This window comes from Lutjanus erythropterus, chromosome 15 (assembly GCF_056507025.1).
Source record: "Lutjanus erythropterus isolate fLutEry1 chromosome 15, fLutEry1.hap2, whole genome shotgun sequence".
NCBI lineage: Eukaryota > Metazoa > Chordata > Actinopteri > Lutjaniformes > Lutjanidae > Lutjanus > Lutjanus erythropterus.
Window position 1 is genome coordinate 3,763,997 of NC_139331.1, and position 27,964 is coordinate 3,791,960.

Genomic DNA, 27,964 nt, shown 5'->3' on the forward strand with positions numbered 1-27,964 from the left:
AAAGATGATGAGAACTGACTTTCTGATTGGTTTATTGCATGTTCAGCCCACTCACCCATTAATTAATCGAAGCACTTCGGCACAGCTGATAGGTGTGTCCATCTCTGTGCTGCTGGTGCAAGGGGTCAGACAGGGCAGAATACCCTTGCACCCTTGGCAAAGGTAGATTTGGACACACCTTGAATAAATTAAATCCATTGCACCTTGGACTTTCAACTTGCAATTTAGACAAGACAAGGGCCCATGATGTTCTTTGTTGGTATAAAAAGGTCTATTATTACCTCTTTAAGTCCTAGCTCACCCTTGTTCCACTAGATGTCTATCGCTGTGTGTTTTTTTAATATTTTCTTGAGGTTTTTGATCCAATTTCCAAACTAGATTGGTATCTACAAACTTACTATCCTTAGTACTAATGTGAATATCTCCTTATTTTAGCGAGGGCTGCAACCCACGGTTATTTTCTACCAGTCCTATTCTTGAACAATCAGTGTAGTCCATAAAATGTCAAAAAATTTGTGAAAACTGTTGATCAAAATTTCCCAAAGTAACATCTTCAAATTGCTTCTTTTGTCCATCCTTTCTGTCCAAAACTCAAAGACCACTAGCATAAAATACGAAGAAAGATACAAAGAAAATCTTAATCTTAAATCACATTTAAACAGCTGGAACTAGCAAATATTTATCCCTATGGGTCAAACACAACAGCTTGGTCAGTGTCCTGATGCTTCAGACTATGATGTCATGTGCTGTTGAACTCGGGTGATGTAGCATACAGCACAGGACTTTCACCCAGGAGGCTGGGGTTTGTTTCCTGTTTAAAACTAAGACTTGATGTTGACTTCTTATTAGATATAGCACTTCTTACGTACATGCACTTACCTGAATAACAAACTTATTTGATCCCAAACGATAATATTATAGGAAGCCTACCCAAGTAGTTTTCTTTTCTAAATCTGACAGAAGTAGTTTTTGTGCCATTATTTTGTATGTTTGTTAAGGTGGATAGGCTCGCAAAAATTTTTTGGGAAATATTTGGAATCTTGTTTGTGTCCACCTGATAAATGAGAAAAATATCTCTTTCCCCACCAGCTCCATGATATTCATCAGCGAGTCAACTACCGTTCATAAAAAGTGGGAATTTAGAAATCAAATAACTGAGCAACATCTTAATTTTAACAGTACCTGCATTTGAAATCCCAAATGAAAGAAAAATGATCAACCAGTGACATTTAACAACAACAAATGGCTGTTTCCAAAACATATAACACTACTGTATACCAAGATTATTCTTGAAAAATTTCGGCTTGAACTCTTGACCTTTATTTCACCCATATTACACGTTGTTTGCCATGCTTACATCATGCCTGTTACATTGGAGTGCTTCCCTGTTGTGCACCTTGATGGAGTTGTGCGCTCTGGAGGATTGTCAACATGAGAGCAGGGTGAACTACATGCTCCGCTATTGCTGCAGCAGATGTAAAAGATCAAAAGGCCAGTGGTCTCTGAGGTCCTGGAGAGGAACCAACATGTCAGTTTGATTTTCTATGAACACGTCTCTTTTACTGCACTAACTATCCTACTGTACATCCAACAAAGTAGATTTACATGTGAGCGCGGCACGGCTCCAGACACACACTTAAATATACTTGATGGCCTGTTTCCGGGGATGTCACTGATGGGAATATACAGCTTGAAACATGTCACAATTGACAAATGAATCTGAATTGTCTTTTTTCATTTTAATGTTATGCTTGACAGGATATGCTAGGTTGAGAAGTTAAGGATACAAGGAAAAACAGTGATTCTGAGCAGATATTGTATGAACTTTTATTGATAAAAATATGAAAAAAATTAGTTAAAAAAAGGTTTCTCCCTAATTTAACCTAGCTATTCATGTTAGCATTTAAGTAAATTAAATAAACCTAACCCTGACCTTGAAATGAACTTAAAACTCTAAGTCCAAATGATTACCGTCTTTCATACTAACTTTAAAGCGTTATTTAACTTTCCAAAAACTGTATTCACAAGTCAAAATTTCAAATTCAGCTCCACAAAAGCAGACACTGTATATTTACCAACCCTAAACCAGAGATTTGGACTTCGACTTTGTCAGACTCGAGTCACAAATTTGTAAAAACCAAGTGACTTGAGTCTTTTGACTTGAAAATACTTGATACCTTCCCCCAAGCAAAAAGATTAAAACGTCTGTGTGTGTGCATCAGTTGATTTCCCCAATCAACAAACGCACAATTCATTTCTCAGCAAGTCAACACTACATTGCCCAGATCCACTTTGTTTGAACCAGTCCCACAGAATCTAATCAAGTTGCAGGAGAGAACCATTAAGAATTTATGCTATGTTACAGAATTCATTTTGTTTGTGAACAAAACTTACAAGGTGCTCAACACAAAAATTATTGCTGTGTGCAAAACGTGTGCTTCAGAAATTACAGATGGCGACACAACAGCTTCCAACTTCTTTTGACATTTGCAGTTGCACAAAGAACAATAAGTTGAGGTTAATATTAACATAGCTGGCTAACTTTATTTTAACAGCAAAGTTATGTCAATCAGTTAGGCTGGAAACTGTGATGCTTTGTTAATGACTTATTAAGGACTCTCAAAGGGTTTTGACTTGGAACTTGACTTAGGACTTGACAGTCTTGACTTTGGACTTGCCTCTGGACTTGCTTGCTGGACTAGTTAGCTAACACACGCTAGCGAGTTTCATTGGCTTGTTTCTTAACAATGGCTGAAGAAAGAGTTTTTCTGAGTATGTACGGTCACTCACTCTCCAGGACCATGAGTCTTACATGGGAAAAAGTTGACATGAACCAATGGGAGCAGACTGACCAACCCGTACACACCCACTCAGTGGATGGATCACCTTTCTGCAACATCCATCGAGCTGGGCGATTGGACGAATATATCAACGACTGGTCCATCACTGGTTGTTTTTGGGGGGTCAATTTTTGCCATTTTATTTTGATAATTTGATAGTCTGCAGACTGGCAGCGCTGCTCCGGCTCAAGACTCTGCTGTTAGCCAGAGGACAGCGCTCTGAGGACAAGTAAGAGAAAAACAGCCTGTTTTCACATCTCACACAGTGAATGAAGGATTCATTTCAACCAAACTGGAGTCTGTGATTGTTGGAACTGTGGAAAGACAGGACAAGATGTTTTTTGTGAGTTTTATTTTGTCTCTGTCTGTCGAAAGAGTTTAAATGAAGTGTGTTTTCCAGAGTTAATGAGGCAATTAAAGCTTGTCTTAGTTCAGTAAAAGAGATCAAATTGAATTCAGAAAGTGATCTGTTGTATTCCTCTGTTTAATGAGGAAAATAGGTGTGACAGTATTTCCTTTCTTGAAATTTTGAGTGTTTTGTTTATTATGTCACAGCTCACACAAATCTCCCCAGCTTTTGTCCTCATTTTTCAAATTTTTTTTTGACTGGTATGTAATAAAACTCTGTTTAGCTCCAGTGTTTCCCCCGTGTTACACCCCGACGCAATCATGACGTCAGCCCAGAAAGGGTCTGTTGGGGGTCTACACAAAGCCCATACTTGTACACCCTCTGATGTTAAAACGTCACACTGACCCTAACACACTCATAGACATGGTAAATATAATATCAGCTTAACTGTGTCCTCCTGCTTGAAGTCATAAAGAACACACTACTTCCTGCATCGGCGCTGAACTTACGCTGACACTGCAAGTTATTCACAAGGCACACAATTGTGTAATACTAACGCAACTGCCAATGATAGTGGACTGGTCTTAAAGTGCCCCGTACAGACTTGATGTGATGATGGTTAAACACGTATGACACGTCAAAGCACATGTGGTTGAGGACTGTGAGGACTCAGTCAGCAAGTCTGTATACATTACCCTCCAGATTTCTCTGTAGCAGTATGTAGGCAGTGGGGAAAAGCAGTGGATTGGAGATACGATCAAGCAGCGTCTTTAGCAGTCAGTCGAACTAGAGCTTCAGAACGTTGTGTTTGCAATCGGGCAGAATACAAACTAGGCAAACCGTGACTACAACTAAAATCAGACCACACAAACTGGAAGGTTGTGTACTTCATGCAATTGTTTGAATCCATATTTGTGCTTTTTTTTATATCGGCTTGGTCTATAGCATGGGAGTCACAGGTGCAAGTGTCAGGTTGGTAAGAGTAAGTCACCACTAAAATGCCCTGAACCTGTCAGAGGCTGTCCCATTACATGACAGTCTGCACTGCGTTTGGCAAGCACAGCGATGGCTTCATCTGACTGATGTAACACCAGGTAATGGACCGCATGCACCACTTCTATATAAAGACTCCATTAGTACATGTTTTTTGACCTTATGAATTACAGGCTGTCTTGTGTTAGTCTGTCAATCGGGTTCCAGTTCTGTGTTCTGTGTTGCTGCTTCACCCATTTGGGAACACTGGACTCATAGGTTGTCTTTTTAAGGATTTGTTCCCTTGTCAGGAATCTTAGTTTTTATTATATCAATTATCCATTCCATCCTGGCAAATGTTTTGACACATTTTGGTTTGACTATTCTCCTCCAGAACTCAATTATTCTGCGTTTCTTTATTATTCTTCTCCAGCATGACACTGTGAATGAATTTTGTCTTGCTGCTGCTGAGTTTAATGTAGTTAATTCAGAACGAAAGCATCTGCCGTGTGGATTTGCAACATGCAATTTTTTGGCTGCCAAACATTTTTATTATTCTGGCTGAGGTGTTCTGAAAAATTCTGATTCTCATTTGATTTCCTTTTTTGGAGCTCTAAACAATCAAACCTTTACACACGCTGGTAGTAAGATTCAAACAAACCCAGGATTCCCTACAATCGACCTGATAGATACATTCTTACCTGAAGCAGGGGTAAAAATGTGAACTGTGTCATGGTCGTTGAAATCAAATATATCCTGTCTTACATGAGGACATTTTGGTGTGACAGTGGCCCTGGGAGACTTAGGTTTTGTTTGAACTGCTAGCAAAACCAATTTTTGAGATTGCATTGAGATTTCTTTTAGAAAATCTAGACACCAAAAAAATACATGAAAAGTGAATTTCATGAAAGTTGGATCCAAGCTATATGTGGAAGTTGTTTGAAATGTGATTCCAGTTAGTTTTTCTAGAAGATGCATGTCAGTCCAGACCATCCGTTGGTCAATTTGGATTTCAAAGTGTTTTTTGAGTCACTTGGAATGCGACACACAACGACAAAGTCAAATCGAGCGTGACAGAAGTAAATCAGAGTAGCTGAGCAGAATCCATGCTGCTACTATCAAAGTGTTATTGTAGATAACAGAGAAAAACAGTGGGATGGTGGAGTTCTGCAATGCCACTTGATAGCATGATTGTTTCAAGGGCAAGATGATGGATCAGTAGGGATGTAGGGATGTTGACACTGCCAAAAAAAATACTTTATATTATATATTTATTTGAAGACGTTAATCACAGTCTACAATCACCAAATCGTACTTTAAATGCAGCTGAAATGTGCGCTACTTTGCGCTGTGCAATACAAACCTTACACATTAATGTACAAAACATGACAACAACTCAATAAACTCTTTACCTTTTCAGACAGAAGAGGGTCACAGTGTCTGTGGGTAAAGGACCCAGAGCTAACATTAGCTGCCAGCCTGACACACAGTGTGGCTAACATTAGCAGTGCTGGTAGCAGCAGCAGCAGCTCCGCTTGCAGGTTTATGTCTGTGTCTGTGCTTAATGTGGTCACATGTTTCTCCAGTCAAGTGAATATATATCAGCTTATTCTGTCACAGTTTACAGTCAACATTATTTCCATTTTCTATATTAAAACACTGCCAAACCACACTGGTTTTACGAGCTGTCATCTGTCCGACTTTGCTGATATAAACATCCGCCGTTGCCTAGGCAATTGGTTCATACACGCTGGGCAAGAGGGGCTGCCGTCTGACAGAGCCGCAGCCATGACTAGTGGCGTGTGGCTGCATAAAATCTTAGAGGCAACAGATAACTGGCATCGTGCATGAATGCAATGTTGATAAATAGTTTAACCGACTAGTATTTCTGGTGCCGACTAGCGAGGGTGGGGACATTTAATCATATAATCGACTAATTGCGCGCATCCCCAGTCATCACTGTATGTAGCAGCTCAGTTGGGTTGGTGACGTCAAACATGATCACTTGCAAATAACAGTGGGGACAGTCTGCCTTAAAAATCTGATTTTTAAAAACTTTTTATGTTTCTGAAGCATGAAGGGACTACAGTTTTTGTTTTGTTGTGCAACCCTGTGTGGTATAATGATAAATAAATAGATATCTTGATAGATGGCTCCATTTTGGATTGCATTCCAGTTTGATAAAAATCAGTGGATTCCTTAATTTAATCAGCTGCAGCTAATTATTGAAAAAGCTGAAAGTTGTGAGGCGAGTTGAAGGCACCACTCACTTTATGATCACAAATGGACAGTGTCTTTTTGTAGTTAACTAAGTCTAAGAGATTATTGAGTCATTTTTAGAGAAACAATCTAGTTGTGTTATCTCCCAGTTCAACTTTAATGCATATGATGCTGATAATTGAAGCTAATCAATCAACTTAGAATCCGGGCCTCAAGTATTTCCCGTTGCTCTTAAAAAATAAGGTGTGCAAAAGTGTGTAGGCTACACTGATTACTCTAACGTGCTAGACACATATTTAGTCAGCCTTTTATTTGTTATGCTGCTCAACTCATTTTCAGGTTGTATCTCTGGCTTGTGAACACTAATTAGGCCTTCACTCAAAGCCGCAGTGTTTGTTGCCTTCTCATCCAGTACATGTACAGAGCTCAGGTAATTCCTTTTTACTTCCTTTTAATACTGGATACAAATGTTGAATGCAAATGGGTTTGATAAGGGATGGTAGGGTACTGGATTAAGATTGAAAGTGCTAACTAAATTACCAAAGGGCCAAAGTGTCGGTCTAGGTAAAATTTGACCTGTTGTTGGCAATGGAGGAAAGGTCAGGGGACTGTGGAAATGATTAGTAATCAACATTTGGGGGACATGAATATCCATGGCAATCTGTCCAGTAGCTGCAGACCAGAATTGCCACTCGCAGGCCCGGCTGCCAGCAGGGCAACAAAGTTTTTGGAATAATTATTACTTTCTTTAGCAGGCAATCTGCTGATCATCCCCAGCCCTCACCCCGGCAGCACTGTGAAGAGATCTATTTTTGGTCATGTGAACCTGTAGGCCACATCCTGTACGTTCACTGGGAGGTGTGTGCATCATGGCTCAAGGGCAGAGGCCTTCACTAACAGATTTACTTCTTTGATACCTTTCTTATTTGTCATCCAATATTGCACTTTTTCATTTGAGGCTGCTCATTAAATCAGTGTCATCCCGAGACGGGGCCAGGAGGTCTTTCATCAGCGATCGTAGCCCGGGTCTGCCTGAGGAAGCTGTGACAGATTCTTCTGGAGACGGTATATCTGTAAAGTCAAAGACTGCTGACTGACTCGAGCACAGCTACTGTACGAGCTGCCAGCTCAGCTGAGGTGCCAATACAGGCACTCATCAAAAACTCTTTACATAACTGGGGATCGTTCCAAAATTGTCTCTGCTGTTTTTTGCTTGCGTCCCAGCAGGTTATATGCTGGCAATGACGGATAAAGGCTAAAAACAATCATAGGCTTTTAAACTAAACAATTGTGACTAAATTAATGCTCTTCTAGGAACACATAGCCTATTTACTCTAAAACATTCTGTTGCATTTTCTTTGACATTAATAATAGGAAAACTTCACTACCACTCTAAGTTGTGAAAGTTGAAGCTCAGCCTGCTGTTCCTGTGCAGTTTTCTAGCTCAGGTTGTCTGGTCCTGCTTTTGCATTTGTGACTGCCAAATGCAGATTGTGACCAAAACAATTCAAGCATGGCCAGCCTTCCTGCCTCACAGCCTCCGTACAGTGCCACTGTTGCCTGTTGTGATGCACAGCATTTTCTTTCCATCATGTTGCCACACTTCAACTCAACCTGGAAAATCCAGGAGGCAAACTATCTGCACAGTGACTGTGGCAACAAGACACAGTCGAGGAACTGTGATGTTAGACACTAATCTTTACTGTGTGTTGTTTGGTGGTCTGTGTGATTTCTCAACATCTTCAAACCCAACTTGCATTGTAGTGGACAAAAAAATCAGCCAATGAAAATGTATCATTTTAAAATGTGCCTTTAGCTTATTAACTAGTTGCTAATTGGCTTAGTGAGGCAATACAGAGGACCATCACTGCAAAGAAACAAATCACAAGAGCTTTTAATACTGCACTTAGCCCAGGGCTAAAAGCATTCTTAGAACCTTCTTTGTCCCCAGGCTAAGAACACTAGCATTCCTAGGTGGGCTAACTCTGACTTTAGCCTAGAGCTTGCTGGTGCAGGGTTATTCCCAAGTTAGTGGGGTTATTCGGCTATGGTGTCAGTGTGAAATGTGGCTAAAGGCTGTTAAAGAGTAGTCATGCAACATTCTGGTATGTAAACATCAGGTGAAACCAGGGCTGGTAGACGTGCAGTGTGAATCACATAGCCTTGGCCTTAGGTTAACCCTGAGATAACAATGTATGTGTGAGAAAGGGTTAAGTTATTCCAGGGTAAACCCTTTTCCCAGGGCAAAGGATAGCTCTGGGCTAAGGATATGCAGTGTGAAATGCCCTTTGCAACCTTCTTAGTCCCAGGCTAAAGGAGCTGTGAGGCCCAAGCTAAGAAATCTTTCACACTAGCACAGTTCTGGCACACTCCAAAGTGGGTTAACTCAAGCTTAGGGCTTGCTGGTGCTGCTGTGGAGCAAAATTAACCCCATGTTAGTGGTGTTATTTGTCTCAAGGTGCCAGTGTGAAATGTGGCTAAAGGCTGTTAAAGAGTAGTTATGCAGCATTTTAGTATGTAAACATAAGTTAATGTTCCCACAGACACTTAAACCAGGGCTGATAGAAGTGCAGTGTGAATCGTATACCCCTTGGCTAAGGTTAGCCCCGAGTTAACAATGTGGTTTGTGAAAAGGAGCTAAGTTATCTCAGGGTTCACTGTCAGCCTAGGGTGAAGGATAGCTTTGGCCTAAGAATATGCAGTGTGGACACCCCTATAAGGGCTTTTTGTACTTTTTGTAGCACAGAGCGAATACCATTCTTAGTATCATCTTGGCCCCAGGCTAGGGCTAGTGGAAGTGTAATGTGAATCATATAGCCCAGCATTTTGCAGGCTTATCCCCTGAAAATCCACTAAGCACAGAGCTACAAGTTACCAATGTGAAACGGGGCGAAAGGCTGTTTATTCTAGTATGTAAACACTGGTCATGTTTCAACAGACATTTAACCCAGGGCTAGTTATCCCAGGGCAAACTCTTAGCCCTGGGCTAAGAATATGCGGTGTGAAAAGTGCTACAGTGTGCCCAGGTAAACATTCTTAAATTTTCTAAGGATACTGATTGTTAATTTGCAGATTTCCTTGATGTGAAGACCACAAGATTTAAAAAGAAAAAAAATCTTTCAGCTCATTGTTTTGCTTTCCCGACATTTCTGTTCTTTTGTCTTGCCACTGTCATCAATTTTACTTCCAGTTGCAGGCACTTGTTATCAGCAAGGACGGCCTATAAACCCACTGTGGGCTATGTGTCCAACTGTTAGCGACTAGCTTGTGATCGTAGTGGAACAATTGTCTGCTAATTAGTAGTCAAACATGATTCCAAATATTATTCTCTTGCATCTTCCATGCTGGATGTGTAAGCAGGCGATAGTTAGCTAACATGTTAGCCAACGTGATATGTCAGTGCGTGATTTTCACTTTGTTGTGAATCTCTGCCCCCAAGAGGCCAGAAGAAAAAAAGGATTAATGTAGCTTTAAGCTTCAGTTTAGATTACTTCAGGTGAGGTGATGTTTGCACAGATCACACAAAGAATTAATTTCCATAAAAAAACATATCCAGACCTTTTGCTGTCATCATCAAACTGAAGCTAAAGACCAAGGGACAGAGCCTATTTAAACAAGGCCACATGTGAAGCACTCAAGAGAAGCTTGCTATTTACCTGGCAAACGTGTTGGAGAGCTGTGTTTACTATAATAAACTGATTGACACCGGTGCCGTGCAGCTGTTTGGTCAAACATGAGAACAATCAATAGGGACTCTTTGTTTTGCTCTGCAAACTGAGTCCCGGAGTGGCCCTGTAAAATATGGTACAATATTTGACGTGCTAATACTGTTTTGAGTGATCATCATTTCCCACTAGGACCACATAAGTGGGTAAACAAATATGAATTATGTGTGCGGTATAAACACTTTGGAGAGCCCTCAGGAGAGTCTGACACTTTATGCATGTGCATGCCGCAGTCCAGCTTCACAGTCTCTTCAGTTGGATTTTAGATCGACCTTTGTGAAAGTTGGAACTCTGAGCCTTTTAAACAAGGGCTGGTATGGTATCATTATATTACAAAGTACTTGAACCTGAGTATTCATACTTTTGCTGATTTTTGTACTTTAACTAACACCCATACCAGTGTACAATTTGGTATGTTTTGTTTGTCTTTACTTTTTATGGGTATGCTAGTGGAATGCCAATCATATTTAGTGCTGGCTCATTTCAGATTCAGCTGCATGCTGTTGGCTTATTTCTGCTGATGTCTTACAAACCTGAAACAGCAGTTCAGTTTTGTAAGGCTTCCAAAAGGTGTTAAAAGGTTTGGCCAAACAGGGTATGTGAAGGGAGAAAGAGAAACAGTGATTTATGCCAGTATAGAGAATGTCTGAGTTTGAGCAATCTCATTCCAAAGACATTAACAAATAAAAGCAATTTTTGTTCTTGTCAGCCTGGAAAGGATTCTGAAAGAACATCATGGGAAAGTAAAACTAACAAAAACCAGGCTCAGGTCTTTATTGCATTATGACCCAATCTGATTAATAGTTGGTGACAATCCAAATGCATTATCCCCTCGACAGGATGGATGTGTTTGGTAAATGTTATGGCAATCTGCCTAAGAGATATGTCAACACATTGTTACTCCCAACTCATCAAATAGGGCAGCTTGGTCAGTAGCCCTATGCTTCAGACTTAGACGCTTTAGGTTTTTTAGGTTTAGCTTCCTCCCAGCATCATTTTTGCATGTGCAGGCCTCCTCAGTCAAGTTAGCAATAGTAAACCTACATGTAGACTTTCAAAGTTAAGGTTAGGTTTAGGCACGAGAACTAATTTTAGGCACCAAAGCTACTACAAGTCAGCCTCTAAGCACCACGTCCAATAGAAACTCAGGAAAATCTTCCAGATTTTGTTGCCTAATATAAATGGCATTTGTTAGCAACCAGTCTCGCAGCAATATAAACAACTTTCTTGTATTCAGCAATCCAGATGACTGATAGGCAGCAATAGCTCCAGTTGTCCTGTACCATGAAAATAGGTATAACTAGAACTACTTGGTTAGGGTAAGGCTACACTTGCAAGTCAGTCTCTAAACATTTTGCTCAATAGGGAGTAGAGAGTAAGATAAGTCTTCCAGCTTTTGTTGCTGAAACTGGGTGGAAACAATTAGGTTTATTTTTTAAAAACTGCACTACTGAATTAAGCCACAGTCTTTAGGCTGGCCTTTAATATGAGTGGTGAACTCATGAGCTTCCTACTGAGCAGAATAGCACTTTTTCTGGTATGGCATGTCCTTGAAAAATTGTAAGAGACATATGTTTGTTAGTAGCCATTTTTGCCTTTAGAAATCCACAGATGATTGGCAGACTCCAAAATCTCTGACTCTCTGGTATCATTAAGGGTTAGGCACCAAAACTGCTTGGTTAGGTTTAGGCACCAAAATCTCTTGGCTAGATTTAGGGTACAAAAACTACTTGGCTAAGTTTAGGAACCAAAAGTACTTGGTTAGGTTTAGGCACCAAAACTACCCTGCAAAATGTAGGCTCCAAAACTATTTGGCTAAGTTAAGGCACCAAAACTTCTCGGTTAGGTTTTTGGAAAAGAACATAGTTTGGTTTAATTTCATGTACATAATTTAACTAACATATGTTACGTAACATACGTAACCTAAAATGAAATCAACATTGACTTTTGGTTTTGCATGGGACACAGACCCTGGTCTCCTGAGTCCTGAGAAAGATATGACAGCATCATAGTTTTAAAGCATGTGTATGTATAGTGGTCTAATCATGGTGTCCATCACTGTGTTACATTAGTCGACCATAAAGTTATGAAGTCGGGCAGGAGACATGGCAGACATGGACCCATCATAACTTGAGTGATGTACAAAATGATTGGACAGGAGGTGCAAGGGGCCGAGTTCAATTTCCACCAAAACAGTATTTCTCTTCACCATATGAACAGTTGTGCATGCTGAGTGCTCAGTTCTCCTGTGGGTCAACTTCATGGACCACATTGTGGAAGTGGTCAGTATGGCACTCACTCACTTCTGTCAAGACATCACACCAAATTCAAGTGTATTCTGGCCAGCATGCATGGTTGACATCCCCATCTTGAGTCATTGCACATTTTATGTAATTTTTCATGAGGGTCTGTTTAGGGAGGAACGCAATTTATTGTTTAAAAGAAAGGTCAGCATTGGTGAATCATTTTAGCAGCAGTACAGTATGTCTAGAGCAGCTGTGTTGCAATGTAAAAAAAAAAAAAAAAAAAGTATTTGATGAGTAGACTGCAGAGAGCCCAGTTGCCAGAGGGCTGGAGAGCCCGGGCTAGTGGCACACATCAAACCCTGGCCAGGTCTCTGTGTGGATATCACAGTGATGAAAGCTGAAGCAGACTAGTCATGTAGAACTAATGGACAGGTGGAGCTGAGAGCGAGGAGCTGCCAATCCCCCCACCCCCCCAAAAAAACACAGCTCATCACATCAGCGCTGACACACACATAGACACACACAGAGACATGAAACCCCAGAAAAAAAAAAGTAGGAATAAGAGGTGAGCCAGTAATCAGAGAACACTTCAGCAGCTTAATCAGCATCGCTTGTCTGATGAGGAAGAACACTTCTGGTTTTTGTGGGCAGCAGCCTTCATTAATCATCCTCAAAAGAAACACCACTCCACCACAAACTTGAGTGGAGGACCCTCTCTTCTGCTGCAGTGTATGGAGAAAAAAAATTGGAAAACGAAAAGAGGGGAAAAAAAGCAAATCATGCTCTTTTCCAATCAGTCCAATCAGCTTTGGTCAACTTCAGTGTCCAGAGGTTTAATGTTTCAAATGAGCACCAGACATCTACTGTAACATGTGGTGGTTTGATTGTTGTGTGCACATTCCCATGCCATATTTCTGAAGAAAGGACTTTCCATTACAGTGTTGTCAGTTACATTACCTTACACCCTGAGGCAGTTCTTTTTTTTGAGATAAACCTCCAAAATAACTCACAACACACGCTGTGGCAGGTTATCTGTAACTCAGGGCATAAAGCTCTCCGGCACTGTGCCGGAATTCCAGAGCAAGGTTGTGTTAGATTAGAAAATAAGATCATTACATGTCTACGGAAAATATTTGTGCGTTTATTTTTAGCTGCCGCCTTGCAAGAATATGGCTGAATATAAGAAACCCTATACATTGTATTTAAGTAGAACTACTTTAGTAACAAAAACCTTGGTGTGGCTCAGTGAAATGTCAGCTCAATAATGCACTTGACCGCAAGCAATGAATCGGCCATTTGTTTTGTTTTCCTATCAACTATCAGAAGCTTTTGGACTTCTTTTGGCAATTTTTTTTCACAACAATAGGCATGTTATATGCTGTTGAGACCAACAGAGAAACAAATGTTGAAAAGTTTGAAATGGGTCGTGATATGTGTCACAGCCATCATCGATCTGGCTTGTAGTCTAAAGCTAGCTAATCTACATTTTTAGCATCTTAGACCACTAAATCTTCCATTTGTGTTTTGTTTGTGTGCATATATTTTGTTGTGAGCGTCCCAGTAGCTAGTTAGCCTAGCAGGGCAGGAATCATGCCACTATCAAGTGTGGCCAAATGCCCCCTCTACCCACGTGCCCAGTTTGTCACGCTCGGTTTTTAACTGTCCGTTGTGCCCTATAAAGTAGTTGATTTCCTCATGAACTGACTGTAGCACGTGTGTTGCAGAACCTCTTGCTTCTCATTTCAGCGCACATATTAACAGGTCACAGCAGCCACACTGTGCGTGTGAGCAGTGGCTCATGTGCCAGCAGCAGTGCTTCTTCCAGAACTTGCCTTTTTTGTCCTTGCGAGCAGTGCAGTTCATAAACATTGAAAATGATCTGTTGATAGTCATATCAATGGGTTTGGGTCGGGTCGGGTCGGGTCGGGCCGTATTTCTCACATATTTCATGGGCTTCTGTCAAGTTTGAGTTTTAATGTTGTTGTTATAATTATTGTTATTATTATTGTTATTGTTATTATTATAGTATTATTGTTATTATTATCATTAGTAGTAGTTTTTTTATTATTTTTAAATTTTCTTCAGTTTTATCGTGGCCAATTCAAATTCCTCATGTATTGTCCCTGTCACTGCCAACTCCTACTGTTTGGCACATAGAGGGAAGCTTGTTAAGAAAAATGTCCGGCTATAAATCAGGTTGGGGCTGAAATATGCTAATGAGGGATGGATTGGGGTCGGGTTCAGACAGAATTTTGTTGGGCTTAGGGCTTTGTGGGCTCATCTTTTCAGACCCAATTAAAGTTCTACTGTGTACTGAATTGACAAGTAGACCACTGACATACGACAGCTTTTATGACAGTTATATTTTTTTTGCAGACACAATTGTTAATATGTCAGATTTCTTAAAGGGAGTTTGGTGTAGTATTTCCTCCCAAAAGACAGCAGGGAGTGAGTAAGTCATTCTAATCCAAACAATGACTTAGTATCCCAAAAATTATTAATAATATTGAGAAACCTTCTCAAAATATTAATATTTTGAGAAAGTTTTAAATAGAAGTTAATGAAAGTTTTTTAATCCCATTTGGTGAAAATGGGCTTCCAGATAATTCAATAATATAATAATGTAGGTTGACATTTTGTCACAAATAAACACTAAGTAACAACTAAAGAAACACTAAGTAGCTGCTAAAGTCTGATAAGGTTGTTGGACTTTGACTGTGATTGTTCATTTGATTGATTATTGGTTTACAGTCTAATAATGTGTGTTTGTATTGATTACTGATGGTGGCTGATAAGACAACTTTTTGATACTGTTTTGTCTGAATATAATGTAAGTATCACTTAGTCTTATTGCACCATTGGTTTTGGCCTTGGTGTCCTGCTTGGCTGTGATACCCCAATAAATTTGTATTTATCAAAGGCTAAAAAAGTAGCCTAGCCCCAAAAATGACTTAATTCCAGGCCTGGTCTAGGTATCCAATCATATCCAATCATCAAAAAAACAGCAGCTTAAAAAATACAGTGATGGATAAATCAGGACAAAAGCCATTAACCTTAAATTACACAAATAAAATACATGTAAAACTTTCTTTGGAACAATGCACATTTCAGGCTTTAATCTCTGGTAACAGTCACACCACCGAGGATCAAACCTCTGGACGGAGTGACGTCCTCTCTGACATGAGCAGAGTAAACACACTCGGATGAGTCCGGGTGGAAATTTTGGCAGTTCATCCGTGACCCTGCAGCCTGACGAGCGTTCTAATTCCAGGACACGCGCGCAAGGAGAGATGCAATAATCTGATTCAACCAGGGAGAAGGATATAATTAATATCACTGTGTTATTTAATTAAAACCTGAGCATGAGTGAAATAAAGCCACTGATGATTATTATTTGCAAATGATCACGCAGCCCAATTTCAATACAGCCGACTTTGAGATTGATTGGACGGGTAATAACTCTCAGTATTACAATGTTGTTGTTTTTTTCTCATATATGTGTATAATTTTATGTTTCCTATATCTAACATTAGAGCAGTGGATTGTGTCAGTTATTTTCTCATTTATATTTGAGATTAAAGGTCATTAACATACAATACATATTGTTGCAGCTACAGTTTAGAAGTGTCTGAGTGGATGGCAGTGTGATGAAGGGGGTGATTGAACAAGTCTTTCCTCTCTTGCATGAAGGTGCCCTTCAGCAAATCAACCTTCAGTTCCTGCAGTGGAGCTGCTCGCTGGCTAACATTACAAAACCCTACTCCTATCTCTATTGTAGAAAATAAATTTGGAGTCATACGTACATGATCAGAAAGAACAACAGATTAGAAGAGGGAACAACTAAAACAGAAATGTATTTTTAGCACACTACCAGAAACTACACTGATGTAGATTATTGGCTGAAATGGGCATTACCAGTCTGGGAGGGTCGGTCCAATGAAAGATATTTTTTGAGTTGCATCATGGGATTTGGAGTATGGCTGCATATTGCTGTCAGGTCAGCAAAAAGAAAAAACAGATCAGCGTCACAATATTATTACAACTCACAAACTTATCACATTATAATAATATACCGTTTATCTTCTTATAATGTGAAACATTTCATGTTATAATGTGATGAAGTTATTCTTATAATCTAAAAAATTAAAATAATATGTTATGCACGGGGTAATATACAGTGAGCAGGTCATTACTGAGAAATAAACCTCAACAGGGTGATGCAGGACCTGAACGCAAAGCTAAACCCACTCACTACTTGGTTGCAATAATTTGGCATAAAGTATTGATTTTATTGCTCCTACTGACCCTGTGATCAGAACTGCATTCATAGCCAAAATCTATTCTTCATAGCAAGTCTGTTATAAATAACAATGATCTGTTAAACAGAAATAACAGACCTTAGAAGGCTGTAATTGACCAATCAGAATTGAGTTTTTAGCAAAGCTGTATAACACATTATAAAATGAACATTTATATTGTTAGAACTACAGTTAATCCCATTTTTTTTACATGGCTTTGTTAAATATTTAATTCTGATTGGTCAATTACAACATTCTAAAGTCTGGGTAATTTTGTATAGCAGACCGCTAATATGTATAACAGAATGTCGTTATGAAGAACAGACCGTTGCTATGGACACAGTTCTGATCATAGACTCTGGAGGAACAATAATATGTATATATATATATATATATATATATATATGTATATATATATATATATATATATATATATATATATATATATATATATATATATATATATATATAGTACAAATCAACATTTACACAGACAAAGTTTAGATGTACTTTTTTGATTTAGCTACAGTACAGATATACTGTCTGTTATGTTTGTGAGCAGCTAAACTCATCCATTCATAAAGAGTGCAAATGGCAGTAAAAAACAATTCAAACTGGATAATCTGGACAATTTCCAACAATTTCTGCACTGTAAAAAAAAAAAAAAAGAAAGAAATGGTGAGATGACTTAAAATGCAATAAATTTTTGAGTTTTAAGTCCAACTCAAACTATTAAATTTGTTGAAATAATTTACTTTTCTTCTTTGGATAAACTTGAATCTTTTGATTTTAAGAAACAAGCAAAACATTAACATTTACTTTCACTTCAGTGACTTAAGTGATATATATATGTTTTTAATACAGTGTTTTGAGTTTGTAAAATTCAAAGCTTTAAGTTCATCTAAAGAAGAAAAGTAAAGTATCTCAACAAAACATCAGTAGTTGGTAAAACTTTTTAAACACTTGAGAACTTGAATTGTGCTCATAATCAAAAATCTATTGCAGTCCATTGCCTTGAAATTTGAGTTTTCTCAACTTTTTGTTTTTACCATGCAGTGTAGATACAGGTATTTTTGTGACAACAAACAAACAAGCAAGCACAGATAGCCACTGGCTTTGTGTCACTCCCTTACACGTGTGAGTTTGGTATAACAGTGTAATATGAGGACAGAGCTGGCAGTTTATTAGTCTGTTTTTAAAAGGCGCTCTAATGACTGTGCTGAGGTCACTGTGTTGTTGTTGATGTTGACAGTGGGATCAATAGCAGGGCATTGTTTGCACGGGGGAAGACGCGTCAAGACTCAGCTTCAGGTAACCAGGGTGACAGTAAAGTGAGGACATGCATATCAGACACACACACACATACATGCAAGATAGAATAATGAGTGAACTCCATCACATGCATGTAAGCAGCCTCTGGCTCAGCTTCTTTTTCATGTCATCTTCTGTCACGGTCTGATTTGACATCCTGCATGTTTATATGCCGTGATATTGTTCGTCCCCATTATGTAACAGAATCCATACCCTCTCTGAAAGCAGTGTCCTCTTCTATTGATTGCTCCGTGTCCTATGAGGACTAGTTAAAATGGTAATCATCACTTAAGCAGAGGCCTGAGGGCCCCGGAATAAAATACAGCCTTCAGCTACACTTTTCTCAGCCTGTGGACAGCACAGGGGACCAGCAAATATTGATCCACAAAATATCCGCACGTCCACTAATTCAGCCCGTGTGTTCAGTGGAAGCACTTCCACGTAGATCTACAGTGCCGTTTGTTTCTTTATCGTCCCACGGTTGCTTATCTATTTCCCGGAGAGATCTTCAATGAGGCAAAATTTAATTAAAAATCTGATTAAAATTGCGCCGCTACGCACAACTGAATCTTATAAAGGGAGCAGCAGCGCGGCCATACTGACCACAACGCTCTGTCTCTCTGATGGCCCGTAAAAGAGTTTGCCCTGTCATATCAGGGAAGTCGAGTCTTGCGAGGAGGAACCCCTTGCGGCTGAGGTCGAGTCTTTCAGTGCCCTCCTCATTTAGGCTTTTTCTTTGTTTCATCAGAGGGGTGTCTGCAGAATTCTGGTGCAATCAGCGAGCCACCGCTGACCTTGAGTTCAGCTGTTACCACCTCCTCCCAGCCCCTGTAACCCACATTTATCAGCCTGCGTAGCTGCTTCATATTCATGGCACAGAGCAAACCTCAGCACATAAATAAGGCATTGCTATAAAACACTGTAATAATAAGTGACTTCTGTTTTGGCCAAACCTTAACCCATGTGACCTCTCTAAAGGCCTTGGTTTGTTTGTGTGCGGTTCTCATGAATAAACAGGACTAGAGCTCTACCGCCCAGCTAGTGCCTCCCAGAGACACACAACAATACCAGTGTTATAAAATGAACAAAGGACGGATGATTTTGCTTTTGAAATCTTACTGTGGTCCAAACCTTATTTGTGCTACAGGCTACTGAGTCATTATGGAAAAATATAGTCCTGGAGACAGTTTGGATTACTTTGCCAGGAGTTTTGTATGCCTGTAGGACAGATTTTGCATAATTTTAACTGCGGTCGCAAAATCAGATCAGCATGAAGTCAGAGTTCGAAGATGCAGGGGGTCCGAGCAAGGAGCCTAGAGGTAGTGGGGGTTGGGAAGCAGGCAAGGGGACAGTGGTCACTCCAATTTTACAGCCCTAGCCCACACTTGTTAAGATGTGGATCAGTGTAACACTTGGTAGTGTATTCCCTGTGAAGCTGGCCACTGTCAGTCTCAGAAGCTGTGTTCGGTCCCAGTCCAGCTGGAATCTCCAGTTTAGCCAGACTCAGCTAGTCGCTAACAACGCTAATGGGGCGGGGGGGGGGGGGTATGGGTGGACACTGAGCATGTACATTTCTCAATAGAGATGAAGCGAAAGCTAGATTGTTCATTCTGTAGTTACTTCCATCATCAGCAAAAAAGATGCTTAATTCATAATTTATTGATTAAGACTTTAAAACAAGTTTTAACATGTAACGCAGGTGGCAGATTTTTTACAAAAGACAAAGAATGCATGGAATAAAAGCTTTGATTTTGATCCCTGTTAAAAGCTGTGTAGAAGTGTAGTACCCTTAGGCTGGAGATAAACTTGTACATACACATATGCTCATGGTTAAGATGCAAAGCAAAGACTCAGCAAGATGAACCCTACATGTTAACTGGTAAAAAGGTTGTGAAAGGGAACATTTTGATTTGATACTGACACATGTAAAAGGTCAAAGGGATCATGAACATGTTTATGAAACTCCACTGCAGCCTGTCTAACAGCTTTCATGCTCTGGACTGAAGTGTTGGATGAATGGATGGACCGTCCTGTTGTGCAGACTGAAAGCTGAGAGACAAGTTACATCTGCTGAGAAACAGAACCACAGAATAGCTTTAGTCCTCAGTGTATGACTCTTCAAAATATGGAACTTTAAATTCCGATCATAGCACACAGGATGAGAGGGAAGTGCCACAAGGCATCATTTAAATTTCACATCAATGTGACCATACATTTGAGTAGTGTGACATTAAAGTAGTTATCAGAATTTCCTGACTTTGCAGGATGAAAAACTGCAGTCTCAGCAGAGTGTCACTTTCATGAATGTGTAAAAAGAGATCCTTTATTGAGACGTGTCTGTCACAGTATACACCTTAAACATATGTTTACAGCATTTACCTGCAACTCCAACATCAAGTCTCTGCTGAGGCACAGGGAGAGACAGATAATCATAAAAGCACATTAAAGAACTGCCCCAAACTTTATGGATCCATCACTACAACCAGCCTGTTGTTTCTCTAATGTCTGAGACAAACCCTGCAGGCTTGTTACAGTGGGAATAATGAAAAAGTCCTCCAACTTAAATGAAAAACGGATCATTTGTCATTCCCTTCCAGAACTATCCACACAAGCAATTTTTAATCTGACGCTCCCATCAGCAGGATGACATTGTTTATCAGCAACTTCCGAAACCTGGGCAAATAAGTGTTTTACAGGATGATGCTGAAGAAAAAAACAGAATAAGAGTTGCACAAGAACAACATGAACCTGTGCAGACACTGTTTTTATTGATGTTGTTCTGATCGGCTAGAACCTGTGACTACACCTGAAGTTCAGTTGTACATCACCAGCGTTTTTTTAATAAAGCTGCCAGCTAAATTCACAGATTTTTCAACACCCACAGATTATTCAGTTCTATGAATATGTTAACATGGAATATATCAAAATAAAGAACATATCTTCTACTTATATACACAAAAATTGTATTGTTCCAGCTTCATTCTTTCTTTTTGTATATAAGCTCTTGGATGTTGGTTGGTTGCATTAAAAAAACACTTTTCAGATAAATAAATTGGAGAAATAAAGAGGAAGAAATTCGGTTCCCCAAAGTTTGTTGAAGGCGACCAACTTGATAGCAACAGATAAAGTACCTGCCCTGTCTGAGCTGTTTGCAAACGCATCAGAACGTCAAATATGTTTTGGGTTGGTGAAACGTCCTGAGTACAACAAGACAATGAGAAAAAATAAGAAAATCCAGTAAAGGTCTGTAGGGTTTTTGCAGATGCACACACTGTAGAAGGTCATAAGTGATAATTGAAACGGATTATGTTTATATGAGTCTATGCATTGTTTTTAAGGGAAAAAGTTGCATATTATACCTTTAAGTTAGTGGTCATACAAGACAGAGTAAGGCTGTAGGAAGATTTTCATAGTACCGATCTAATGTATTACATTAATGGGGTAAACACAAACTCTAATTGCATTGCTTTACTACACTGATGTAAAGTATATACCAAGACATACCATCTAGAAGGCGAGGAAAGGCTGTTTGTGTAGCACATTTCAGCAGCAAGGCAATTCAAACTGCTTTACATAAAACATAAATGGAAAAATACAAAAAAAAAAGGAAAACCATACAGTAAATATATGCTGTAATTATTTTGCAACAGAGCAGTGAAAGTGCTGATGTGGGAATACATGTTTTATAACTGTAATTTTCTCTAGAAGTGTGATCACATGCAGTTCGGACTGAAAATGCAGTAAATTTATTCACATAAATAAATGCTTTTATAGATATAAAGCTTGTTTCCAGGTGAACCTGAGACAATTCATGTACTTTGTAAGGTTTCCTTGATAAATGGTTCCTGAGTCAGGTTGTTGAGATAAAACTAAAGTACGTATAGAATATCGGGAGAAGTCAAAATGTTGTGTTTTACCCACTGTTGTTCAGTAAAGCCCAATGTGATTGTTGTATTGTGGAATAGTGTGCAATCCAGTCCATCTGTTCAGCTTCATAATTGGTACTTAAAGAACTCAGAAAGAAAAATTTGTTGCTTATACAGTAGCTGTAATGCATACAGAGGTGGGACCGACCAAGTCATTTCTAACAAGTCACAGAATAGCCTTAAGTCTAAAAACATTGAGTGTCGAGTCATAAACAAGTCATAATGCACTCTTTACCAAATATAATACCATTTTAACAACAGAGTCTGGACTCACCATCCTTTGTGCGACTTCAAATGTTCAATAAAGTTGGAAGTTGTTGCATCTCCAACTGGAATTTTCAACCCGTACATTTTGTAAGCTGCAATTCAGTTTTTGTTGACCACCATGTAAGTTTTGTTCACAAACTAAATTATCTTTGGTGTCAGGTGTGAAGTATTTTCAATGCAAAATGCTCGAGTCTAAGTGGAGTCATGAGTCATTGTTTAAGGGCAAGTCAAGCTGCAAGTCTTTTGAATTTGGTCAAGTTGAGTCTAAAGTCACCAAATTTGAGTCCAAGTCATATGACTTAAGTCTACTACCTAGACGCCATAATAGGTTAATTGTCAGTTACTCCCAAAACCACGTATTACCACTGGAGAGTAATGTCAGCGACTTTACCGGACCTTGGCTATGTTACTTAGGTCACATGACATAACTCACGTGACATTACACCTGGGTGTAGTTCATGTTGTGAAAGGGTTGCAGTTTGGTTAGGTTCAGGCAATAAAAGAACTTGGCTGGAAACAATTGTGGTTTGGGTTAAATACTTCCATTATGTATGTCACATGATGGAAGTCTGTAACAAAATTTTAAGTGACTCGAAGCTTCAAACAACTCTACATTTAGTTTTTGTTTCACACAGGACTTGAACCCTAGTGTCCTAGGCGAAAGTCCTGTTCTTGTTTGGATTTTTGTTTTTCTTCTGTGTCGGGTTGTTGGAACTGAAGTGAGCTGAAGTGAACTGCTGGTTTGATTTGGACTGAGAGTTGAAGGTTTGTTTGTATCTGACTGGCGGTGTTGTTTGCGTTTTGGTTTGTCTGGCTTATTTAGTGTTGGGGGACCATGGCTCCAGTCCGCCCAAAAAATCCTGAACACAGAAATGGTGAACAGCATTTTATTGGTCTAACTGCAGAATTCATAGTACATAGTTCTCTGTCTTTTCACATGTTTTCAGCAACTTTTTTCTAGCATGTATACTGTGTTTAGAAGATAAACTCCCTTTTCCCTTTACAAACTTTAAAATATTCCTATAAACTGAATGTTTAACAGGTTTGAAGTAATGCATATACATATAAATACAGCCACTGGTGATTCTTTCCAAGCCAATAAAATACTGTTTTTGACTTAATTGTGGCGAAAAAAAAAAGATGATGGTCATATTTCTGCTGTGCATTAGCCTATTTGTTTGTTATTTCAAGGGTTTAGCACTTAAAAGCTGACCTCAATGCAGCCTGAGGACAAGCAGCAGCCTCCCCCCACGCTGACACCACCTCCCAGAAGCCTGACCCTCTCGCCTGTACATTAGTGATAATCCATCACTCTCCAAAGTATCTGGCGTTGCATTTAAGTGTGCCATTTCAAAAGCACAACTGGACTTTGTTAGGAGCTGGCAGGGAAGATAATGCTCTGCTGGAATGCACTGACCGCTGCATTCCAACACTGGGACAATTTCATATTATTTTTAGTCTTATGCCAAGTTTTGTTAAGTTGAGTTAAGTTTATTATCTAAATTATATCATTAGGCTGAGCTCATCCAAATTCATGTCTCAGGCTGGGTGGTTTGATATGTGGAATCTCCACCCAAGTTTTAGCTTTTGCTGTTTTCGCAACCAGCCCACGTCTGTTTCTGAGCTGCTGCATTAATCCATGTAGCATAAGGCTCGTACATAGCACTGTATGGTCTGTGTGTTTCCTGAGCAGGAGAGAGAATGGGGCAGACAGGGGAGAAGACACTGAGGAAGAGGGATTCATGAATAATAATGCATAGTGGGGCCCTCAATACTAGCTCGGAGACTTTTATTGGTGTGGGATAAATCCATACTGTAAGGCTCACCTGCTGGGAGCCTTGCCTCCCAAAGCTGGTGTCATCCCTAATAATTTATAGATGCAAAACAGAGGAACACATTAATCAGAAATGTGCCACTGTCTACAAGCCGCAGCAAATGCTTTGTTTCGAACAATCAGAGTGAAAGACGAGCTGCAGCAACACAGAAAATACCCACAAGACATCTCTCCTTTCTCCTTTTTTTATTACTGTTTCTCAAGGCTTCAGTCCAAACCCTCATGCAACACTAATGCCCCAAACCAGGCAGTGTTCAACTCTGGCTGCAGTGAAATAAAGACATGCTTGCACTCTGAAATAGATTGATGCATTTCTGATATGACACAGAGAAACAGCCACATAGTTTGTTTATGCCAGCAGCTTATTATAACCCATATTTATGTTTATTGTTAGGCAGAGACTTCTAGTGGCCGCAGTAATTATGAGGAGGAAATATAATGAGCAAAGGTGGATGGATGGGTCAAACATAAGACTTTCACTCTGGTTGCATGTCCTGTGTGAAACCAAAATTCAAAGATGACTTGCATCATGTGACATGGAATGTAACGTGACTTATGTAACGTAACTTTTAACTCAAGCCAGGATCTTTTCCTAAATCTAACCAAGTAGTTTTGGTGCCTAAACCTAACCAACCTAACCAAGACCGTTTGGAAATATTAACCATGTGTTTAATGGAACTGAAGGGAACTTAATGGAGTGGAATAGATCATGAAGTAAACAGCTGCTATGTCATGCCATGTCAGGTAAAAAACTTATTTTAACCCACACCAAAATCTTTTTTCTAAATGAAACCTAGTAGTTTTGAGGACAACATGAACCAAACTGCAACTGTTTCATGTTAATCGCATGTTTAAGAGAATGTAACATACTTATTTCAAACCAAACTACAATCTTTCCCTGCATGTAACATAGTTTTGGTGCCTACTAGGGTTGTTCCTGGCAACTAATTTCCCTGTCTATTAAATGCAAAGTTTAATTGAGACTAGTTGACTAGTCTAACACTAAGAAAACACTCAGAAAGCTGTTAACATTTAGCAGAATTTATTAATTTAGAATGTTAAACACTGTCAGAAAAAGAAGCTGTTATTCAGTCTCCAATCACCAATTCGTACTTACAATGCCACTGAAATGTGTGCTAAATGCACTGTGCAATACAAACCTTACACATTAACGTACCAAACATGACAACAACTCTCTGAATGTTTCACCTTTTCAGATTGAAGAGGGTCACAGTGTCTGCAGGTAAAGGACCTAGAGCTGATGTTAGCTGCCAGCCTGACACACAGTGTGGCTAACATTAGCAGTGCTAGGCGAGAGGGTCTGCCCTCTGACAGAGCCATAGCCCTGACTAGTGGTGGGCGGCTACATAAAACCTTAGAAGCAACATTTAACTGGCATCGTGCATGAATGAAATATTGATAAATAGTTTAGTATAGTTGACTAATCACATGCATCCCTAGTGCCTACACAAAAAATTCTACCTTTCACCTTAATTATGTGTTTAATGTAACTTATATACTTATTTAATGTAACTTGTATACTTATTTTCAACCCAAACCACCATCTTTACGGCGGCCATTTCACAATAGTGAACACATTTTTAATGTAACGTAAAATACGTATTTGAATGCAAACCACAATCTCTACCAAATGTCACTAAGTTTGCGACTGTTTGTTAATCAGGTGTTTAACCTAATGCAACATACTTAGTTTAACCCACAACATGATCTTTTACTCATTGTAACATATGCAAAACCAAACAGAACTGCATCATTTCATGTTAAACACTTGCTTAACATAATATAACACAATTATTTTAACCCAAACCCCAATCCTTTCTGTGACCATTTCACATCATTAACCACATTTTTAATGTAACATTAAATACTTACTTTAATAAAAACCACAACATTTTCCCAAAAGCACCCAAGTAGTAGTAGTAGTATTGGTGCTAAACCTAACCAAACTGCAAACTATTTCATGTTATGCAGGTGTTTAAAGTAACGTAACACTACTATGTAACTTCTTTTAACCCAACCCACAATCTTTTTCTGAACGGAACGTAGTTTTGGTGCCAACCAAACTGAGACCATTGCACAATGTTCACCACACTTTTTTAGTTTTTTAACACTATTTTTCTGAGTATTTTCACCTTTTATTAGACAGGACAGCTGAAGACTTGACAGGAAAGCAGGGAGAGAGAAAGGCCAACATGCATCAAAGGGTTGCACGCTGGAATTGAACCAGGGCCTCTGTAGAGGACTGATAGCCTCAGCACACAGGGGACAACCAAGCTACAGGGACGTACACAACATTTAATGTTTTGTTTAACGTCATATAAAATACTTATTGTAATGCAAACCACAATCTTTTCCTAAACTTAATTAAGTAGTTTTGGTGCCTAAACCTAACCACACTGTGACCGTTTCATGTTAATCACGTGTTTAACATAATGTAACTACTTATTGTAACCCAAACCCCAACCTTTCCTATACCTAACCAAGTAGTTTTGGTGTCAAAACCTAACCAAATTAAGATCGTTTGGCAACATTAACCATGCACGCAACATAACGTAACGTAATGTAACGTAACATAATGTAACAGCCTGTCCTCAGCCATTCTTATGTTAACCCAAACCACAATCTTTACTGTGACTGTTTCACAATGTTAACCTAACATTGCTGCCGGGGGGCCCCTGTAGTTGGTAGAGTGTGCGCCCTGTGTACTGAGGCCACCGGTTCAGCTGCAGCCCTTTTGCTGCATGTCATCTCCTCTCTCTCTACCTCTTTTCCTGTCATGTCTTCAGCTGTTTGTATCAAATAAAGGCAAAAAATGTCAAAAAACCCCCCAAAAAACTTAAACAATAAAAAAAAACTAAAATTGCTGCCTAAACTTAACTACATTTTGACCATTTGATGTATTTAAGTATTTTTTGTCTCTAAACCTAACCAAACTATGACAGTTTCACAACATTAACCACTTACATAATGTACTTAAGTTCCAGTGCTGCCAGTAGCTCCTGCTCCCCAACAGTCTTACATGTTGTTTTGGGAGTGACCGACAGTCGACCTCTTCTGTCATTTAGGTATGAGGACTTGTTGGATATGAAGGGCTGCCACAGCATACCAGATAACCATGAGTTTCAGATATTTTTCAACTTGTCGAAGACTCCTGCATGTTCACATTTTTTATTGACATTGAAGCAAAACAGACAGTGTTTGGAGCCATGACTCCCAGTGAATGTACCAAAAAAAGCATATTTTCCATGCTCGAGTCAAAGAGAATCTTTGAGGACACACTTTAAAATTTCCATAGACAAAAAATGAATAACTAAAACCGTCATGCTGCAAGCAAATAATGTGAATTAGAATTCACCTTCAGACTTTATGTCTTTCACCTTTATTTAGCCATGGAAGATGTGCTGAGCATGTCTGCTCCTTTTCACTAATGTCCTGCTTCACATTCAAACACTTCCACACATTCACACTGGGGAGGTGCAGAATGCAATCAGAGTTACCTGCTGATGAAGGCCCTACACGTTCACCAAAGCAGGTGGAGGTTAAGTGCCTTGCTCAAGGGCACCTTCACCAAGGTACCTTTAAGCAAGGAATGATGCGCTTTCACATACCAAGCAGCAGTTTTTTTTGTTTTTTTTTTAACAGCAGTCATTTCCCTTTTCTGTTGGACTCATTTCCACAGTTAATGACTTCCATCTTTTAAAAATATCCATAAAGGGTGCACAGACTTTTATAAAGAGAGAAAAATATTCCTGTCTCATAACTTTTGGAAAAGTTGGAGAAGTTTTGCCATTGATCACATCGTGGATCTGTGTGTCAGAGGTCCAGTCCGTTCTCACTCCCAACACGTCAAATATGTCAGCTTGGTCGGTGCCCTGTGCTTAAAACTGTGACACTGTAGGCACTGCTTGAGCACTATTTCTAGGAGCACCCCTCTAGCCTTATGTTTTGATGTGCT